The sequence below is a fragment of the Portunus trituberculatus genome, chromosome 31 (genome assembly GCF_017591435.1).
Source record: "Portunus trituberculatus isolate SZX2019 chromosome 31, ASM1759143v1, whole genome shotgun sequence".
In the NCBI taxonomy this organism is placed as follows: domain Eukaryota; kingdom Metazoa; phylum Arthropoda; class Malacostraca; order Decapoda; family Portunidae; genus Portunus; species Portunus trituberculatus.
The window spans coordinates 14,586,278-14,593,777 of NC_059285.1; the positions used below are offsets into that span (position 1 = coordinate 14,586,278).

The 7,500-nt window shown below is 38.7% G+C and overlaps 1 protein-coding gene across 1 annotated transcript in view; it reads right to left on the minus strand.

Annotated features, from left to right (window-relative positions):
• The window catches only part of LOC123511420 (monocarboxylate transporter 12-like), a 219,442-nt gene that overhangs the window by 141,752 nt on the left and 70,190 nt on the right, over positions 1-7,500 (minus strand).

Below are 7,500 nucleotides of genomic sequence, written 5' to 3' on the forward strand. Positions count from 1 at the left end.
ACATAAAATCTCGAATACACACATACGCGCACACACACACACACACACACACACACACACACACACACACACACACACACACACACACACACACACACACACACACACACACACACTCGTTAATACAAACACCTTCATTTGTGACATTTAAATACTCATGAAAAAAAAAATAATTACACTGCTAGTTTTCCCTACCTCCCTCCCCCCTTTCTCTCTCTCTCTCTCTCTCCACACACACACACCACACACAGCCTCGTGTACCACACTACAATTATTATGCACAATCCCATACACCACACAACGCACATTACACACAGCACCAAGTATCACACAATGCTCACAATACACAGCTTTTCAGACCTCATAGAAACTACAACTCACAGTCCCACACACTACACAGCACACACTACACACAGCCTTACACGCCTCACAACACACACTACACTCGCCCACAAACATTGTACAACTCGCACCACACTGCATACACATCAACACGTGGGAAGTATAGTTACGGCTGTTACAATTGTGGTGAACACAACCATCGCCAAGATACATGTCGTTTTGACCACAGACTCAAATGTGAATTATGTCATAGATTAGGTCATAAGCAGAAGTTGTGTCACCTTTACACCAAATAGGAACTCGGCGAAGAAGGTAGGGCCGGCATGTCTCCCAAACCAAGGAACAAAATAACAATTGCTCACATTAATGCCCAAAGCTTGTTAGGTTGCAAAGAAGAGATAGAGCTCCTTGTAAGGGAAAAGGAACTAGATGTACTATGTATTAGTGAGACATGGTTGTGTAACGATTTTCCTGACGATTATATATACATACCCGAATACAAAGTGTACAGATGCGATAAAGGTAGGGGAGGAGGTGTTTGTATATATATCAGAGATGTATTTACGGTAGTTCCACTCGAAATCGACATTGTAAGAGCGCAAGGTGTTGAGGACGTGTGGGTGACAGTGCAGAGCAGCAAGTTTCCCAGTGTTATAATTGGCTGCCTGTACCGACACCCAAAAGCTCGCTGTGAATCTTATGACTATATAACGGATGTTATTAGATATGTTAGCTTAAAAGATAAGCCATTTTATATTTTAGGAGATTTTAATGACAATGTTTTATGTGATAATAGTAAGATGAAGCAAATTATCTTTAACACCAAATTGACACAGGTAATTAGTAAACCCACGAGAATCACCCCCACTTCTGCCACCCTCATAGACTTAATAGTTACCAATAAGACCCAGTCCATATTACACACAGACACAATGCCGTGTCCTGTTGGCGACCACGAGCTCATCAGCGTGACTGTAAACTTAAAAAAGACAAAGCGTCCACCTGTAGTAAAAACATTTCGCGATCTAACATCTTACTCATCTGAAACAATATGCGATTTACTAAGTCAAGAAACTCAAACGTTGAATAATATATTCATAACAGACAATGTTGACACCCAAGTCAATATATTTACAAGCATTTTCAATAACTGTTTAAACAAGTGTGCTCCTCTCGTCACAAGAGAAGTGAGAAGGCCCTTCGCCCCCTGGATGAACGAGCACTTACGAGCACTGATGCACGAGCGAGATGCAGCACAAATAAATCTTAAAATGACAGGTCTAACGTAAACCTACAGTCCACGTATAAGGAACTTAAAAAAGAAGTGAAAATGTCAATAAAAAAATCTAAATCAGAGTATTACAGCAACAAGCTTGAGAGCAACAGAGGGAATAGTGCTGCCACGTGGAAAATATTAAACCAGGTTATCTCCAAAGATATATGCAAAGCTACGCTAGAAATTGATAAAGATGAGGAAACACTGAGAAAGAAAGTGGAAAGTTTCAATAAATTTTTGCTAATGTTGGGAAAATTACCTTTGAAAAACACACCAAAATAGCGAGCATAATCAGAATGTGCCTGTACCCAACAACAATAACACCAGCGGTCCATCCTGTAGCATGTTTAGACCTCAGCCAACTGACAGCAATACCATTATATTGATAATAAAACATTTAAAAAACACTTCTTCTTGTGGCTCTGATAATATCTCACTTCGATTTATAAAAGAATCACTGCCTATAATTATTCCGTATCTTACATGTATAATTAATTCGTCAATTGCAACAGGAAATTTCCCAGAATCTTGGAAACACGCTTTAGTAGTACCCATTTTTAAAACAGGAGACGCTATGGAACCGAAAAACTATAGACCCATATCACTTCTTCCAATTATCTCAAAAGTTCTTGAAAAGGTTATTGCTGCTCAACTCACCTCACACCTTGAAAGCAATCACCTCCTCAGTGATACGCAACATGGCTTCAGACCTAAGCTTTCTACAGAAAGCGCTCTGCTTACTCTGTCCAATTCACTATTCGATACTATTGACAGGAGAAACATTTCATTAGTAACGCTGTGTGACTTATCAAAAGCTTTCGACAGCGTTAATCATGAAATATTATTAAGGAAACTAAGAATGTTAAGAGTCGATTCCTTTTGGTTCCAAAGCTACCTTCTCAAAAGAACTCAGTCAGTCAAAATTGGTAAACATATTTCTAATAAACTTGAAGTTGCTTATGGTGTTCCTCAAGGATCAGTGCTCGGTCCAATATTGTTTTCTATATTTGTAAATGACCTCTCGCAGCACATCCCCGACTGCCAGGTCATACAGTACGCAGATGACACGCAGCTCATCCACACTGGAGAAGTAGCGAATATTCAAGATCTCGTTCACAGGGAGAAGTGGCTCTGTCTCAAGCTAAGGCATATTTTCACATGAATGGTTTGCTGCTCAACACGACAAAGACACAATGCATGTTTGTCGGCAGCAGAGGTCTTATATCTCAGATCCCACCTGACACGTGCCTACAAGTAGATCACACTAACATACTCCCCAGCAGTTCCCTTAAAAACTTGGGTGTATACTTTGATTCCCACATGACTTTTAATACTCATATCAATAAAATAAATAAGAAAATTTTTAGCACAATTTTGTACATAAATAAGAGTAAGGACTGTTTTAATAGGAGGACGAGAACTACTCTCATGAACACGTTAGTGCTAAGCATAATTAATTATGGAATAAAGATTTGGGGAACTGCAAATATCACTCATACACAACAAGTGCAAAAACTTCAAAACTTTGCAGCGAAAGTTGCACTAGGCAACGGTGCTAAATTTGATCACGCTACACCTTTTTTAAGAGAATGTGGCTGGCTAAAAGTACACCAAAAATACAAATACGAATTAGGTATCATTATGTACAACATTATTCATGGTAATATTCCTACCTATTTATTCCCCATGCCGAAAGTGAGTGAGGTGTGTAGTGTCCCCACCAGACAACAGCACAACATGTATGAACCAAAGACTAACACCTGTACTGGAGCGAGATCACTACTGGCTGCTGGACCAAGATTCTGGAACAGCCTTCCTCCTCATATAAGGAATGCACCCTCCATTAGAACTTATAAAAAACTACTGCACACTTATCTATTCAACAAACAATTCAGTGTGTAAACCACCAGCACAACTTTCTTACATGGACTTTTATATTTCGCAATGTGAGGGGCAAATTTAACTTATTATATGCTGACTTACGATTTTTTAATCTTTTATCTGTTGTTATTTTATTTTTATCTGTTATTTTACTTACATTTTATTCTTTGTATTTTACATTTTAGCATCTATTTTAACCATAATTTTATCTTCGTAATAACGTGCACCAGTCATGAGATGGTGTGAAGACAAAATGTAGATTATGTATCAGAGTGGACATGACTGCACTCAAATTGAATGTCTTAATCTGTTATATGTACGTAAGAATAACCATTGTATAATGGAATAAATATCTGAATCTGAATCTGATCTCTCTCTCTCTCTCTCTCTCTCTCTCTCTCTCTCTCTCTAAGGACCCATCACGCCCGACTGTAAAAATACTTTAGCACAAAATTATGGCACCTTTATTACCGACGTGATGGAGTGGTAGTAGCAGTAGTAGTAATAGTAGTAGTAGTAGTAGTAGTAGTAGTAGTAGTAGTAGTAGTAGTAGTAGTAGTAGTAGTAGTAGTAGTAGTAGTAGTAGTAGTAGTAGTAGTAGTAGTAGTAGTGGTGGTGGTGGTGGTGGTGGTGGTACTGGTAGTGGTGGTGGTGGTGGCAGTATTAGCTTTATGCCAGCCTGGGTCGGGACAAGCAATGTGGAAAATATTATATAGCGCAAGGCAATATTTTTCGAGCGAGTTGAAACAAATGGCAATATTCATAGACAGGTTAAGACAAAGAGCTTGGCGGAGAGCTGTGTGTCTCCCGCGGTGGTGGTGGTGGTGGCAGTAGTAGTAGTAGTAGTAGTAGTAGTAGTAGTAGTAGTAGTAGTAGTAATAGTAGTAGTAGTAGTAGACTCTCTCTCTTTTCTCTCTCTCTCTCTCTCTCTCTCTCTCTCTCTCTCTCTCTCTCTCTCGAGAGAGAGAGAGAGAGAGAGAGAGAGAGAGAGAGAGAGAGAGAGAGAGAGAGAGAGAGAGAGTATGGGAGGAGAAAGAGGAATAAAAAAGAGGAAAGAAATGAAAGAAGGCAGAGAAGAGAGAGAGAGAGAGTAGAAAGCAAGACAGAAGAGGAGGGAAGGAGGAGGAGAGGGGAAAGTGAGAGAGAAAAAGGGGAGGAAGATGGAGAGAGAGAGAGGGGGAAGGAGACAAGGAAAAGGGGAGAGAATGAAGTAAAATGAAAAGTTAGGAAGTAGGGAAAGGAAGAGGAAAGAAGGAAGAGGAGGAAGAGGAGGAAAGGAGGAAGGTGGAGGGAGAGATGGAGAGAAGGAGGGAAATGTGGAGTTATTTTGGAGGCATAAAAGGAAGGCAAACACAAGTCGGTATGAACCTTTGCCGTGCATGAAAGACTGAGGCTGTTTGTATGCTTCTCTCTCTCTCTCTCTCTCTCTCTCTCTCTCTCTCTCTCTCTCTCTCTCTCTCTCTCTCACTTATCTACTATATATCACATCTCGACGGCTTTCCTATTTCCGACTTACTCTCTCTCTCTCTCTCTCTCTCTCTCTCTCTCTCTCTCTCTCTCTCTCTCTCTCTCTCTCTCTCTCTCTCTCATATACACACATATGCACGCACACAAATCAATTTATTCTGCTTCCTTCCTTCCTTCCTTCCTTCCTTTCTTCCTTCCTCTCTCCTTCCTTTCTTCTTTCATTCATTCATATATCTTAATTCATCTCTCTCTCTCTCTCTCTCTCTCTCTCTCTCTCTCTCTCTCTCTCTCTCTCTCTCTCTCTATTTCAGTATTTCCTCTTCGTTCCTTCATTTCCTTCTTTTCTTCTCCTCTCCTTTTGACTTTCCAACTCTCTCGCTACTTTTTTTTTCTCTCTTCCACTTTTCATTTTCTTGTTTGTCTTCCTTTACTTCTTCCATTTCCTTCAAGTCTTTCCAAACTCGCGCCTTTCTCCTTTCCCGCTTCTTTACTTTCTCTCTCCTTCTTTTCATTTTCTTTTTTATTTTCCCTTTACTCTATTCCCCTTGATTTATTCACCTCCCTTCCCTCTTCTCTTTCATCATTCTCTCCCTCTCCGTTTCGCATTCACTTTCCTCCCTATCCTCTCTTCCCTTCCCCTCCTCGTTCATTTTTCCCTCTTTCCTTCCCTCCTGTCCGTTCTCCTATCTCCTTTTTTTCTCTCTCTTCCTCCTCTCTTTATATTTATTCCTGGCCATCTACATTCATCTTTCCCTTTTCTTCTTTCATTTCTTATTCTATGTTCTGTTTGTATCCTTTTTATTCATCTCTCTTCTTTTCATAACTCTCTTTACTTTTATCATCGTCTTCCTATTCTCTATTTTCTCTTCCTTTTTTCCTTACTCTCTCACGATAACCAATTCATCTTTCTCTTTTACCTTCTCTTTCCTTCATTTGTCTCCCTTCCCTTCTGTGTTTCCTTATCATCTTTCCCTATGTCTTTATTCTTTTCATTTACTTTTTTCTTTCCCTTTCATTTAATTTTTCTTTCTTTTTTTCCAATCTCTTTCCATCACATTGTCATTTTTTCGCTTCACTTCTGTTTTCTTTTTTTTTTTTTTGTCTTTATTCTCTCTATTTCGTATTTACGTCTCTAATTTACTGTTTTCTCTCTTTTCACTCCCCTTTTCCTATTCCTTCCATTCGTGTCCTTTTACTTTCTTCCAGTTTATTTTTTCTCTTATCTTCATATTTACCTTTCCCCTTTCCTATTCCCCTCTTCCCCTTTCCTGCTCCCATCCCTTATTTTCTCTTCTCTTCCCTTCTCTCCTCTTCCCTTTCCTTCCCTTTCCTCCCCTTACCTTACCTTCCTTTCCTTTTTCTTTCCTTCTCTTTCTTTTCTTTTCCTATTCTTTCCTTCCCTTCCCTTACTTTTCCTTCCTTCCTTTCTCTTCTTTTTCTTTCCTTCTCTTTTCTTTTCTTCTCTTCCCTTCCCTTCCCTTCCCTTCCCAGCTCTTCCCTTTCCTTCCTTTACCCTTCTCCTTCTCGAGGTGTGTTCCCTTCATTAGTGGCCAGGTGGTGAGTTCGGTGATGACACGGCCCAAGTAAACACTACTTTTGCCACCGTACACAGAGACTCCCAAGTGTGTGTGTGTGTGTGTGTGTGTGTGTGTGTGTGTGTGTGTGTGTGTGTGTGTGTGTGTGTGTGTGTGTGTGTGTGTGTGTGTGTGTGTGTGTGTGTGTGTGTGTGTGTGTGTGCCAATATTCCTATTTCTTACGAAGGTAGAGGAGAGATCCACTACTTTAGGATTATGTAAGTCCGTGTGTGTGTGTGTGTGTGTGTGTGTGTGTGTGTGTGTGTGTGTGTGTGTTGTTTTTGTTCTTGATTTCATATACAAGAGGTAATTTATATAAGTTGAAGAAATGCCAATGTAACAAGGGGCTTATAAATCCCTTCCTGTAAGAATACCATGAAAAAGAAATAATAATAATAATAACAATAATAATAATAATAATAATAATAATAATAATAATAATAATAATAATAATAATAATAATAATAATAATAATAATAATAATAATAATAATTACCACCTTTAACAAATTCATAAAAAAAAAAGTCACAGAAAATACCAACGAATATTTCAACATAAGTCATTAAAACGCCAATCTTGCATGAAGTTAAGTTACATTAGGCAGACAATGACACAAAAATAATAAAAATAACAGCAAAAACAAACTGAGAGAATAAATAAAGAGATGAACGCAGCAATTACAGACAAAAAGCTGTAATTTACGAGTAAAAAACAAAAATAAAATAGAAAATACAAAAGAAAAAAAAAAACATGGAATTTATACGAGAATCTTGCATTAAGTTAGGTCAGCTTTGGCAAGCAATGATGAGAAAGAATGAAACACACTCAGGAAATAAAACGAGGAATGAAATAATGATAGTAAAATAGAGAAGGGATCCAAAATACTTCCTTTAGCCTCTAAATTCCCGTAAAAAGCCAATTGAACAAGGAATAGCGGAAAATAATATACAAAACTGAGGG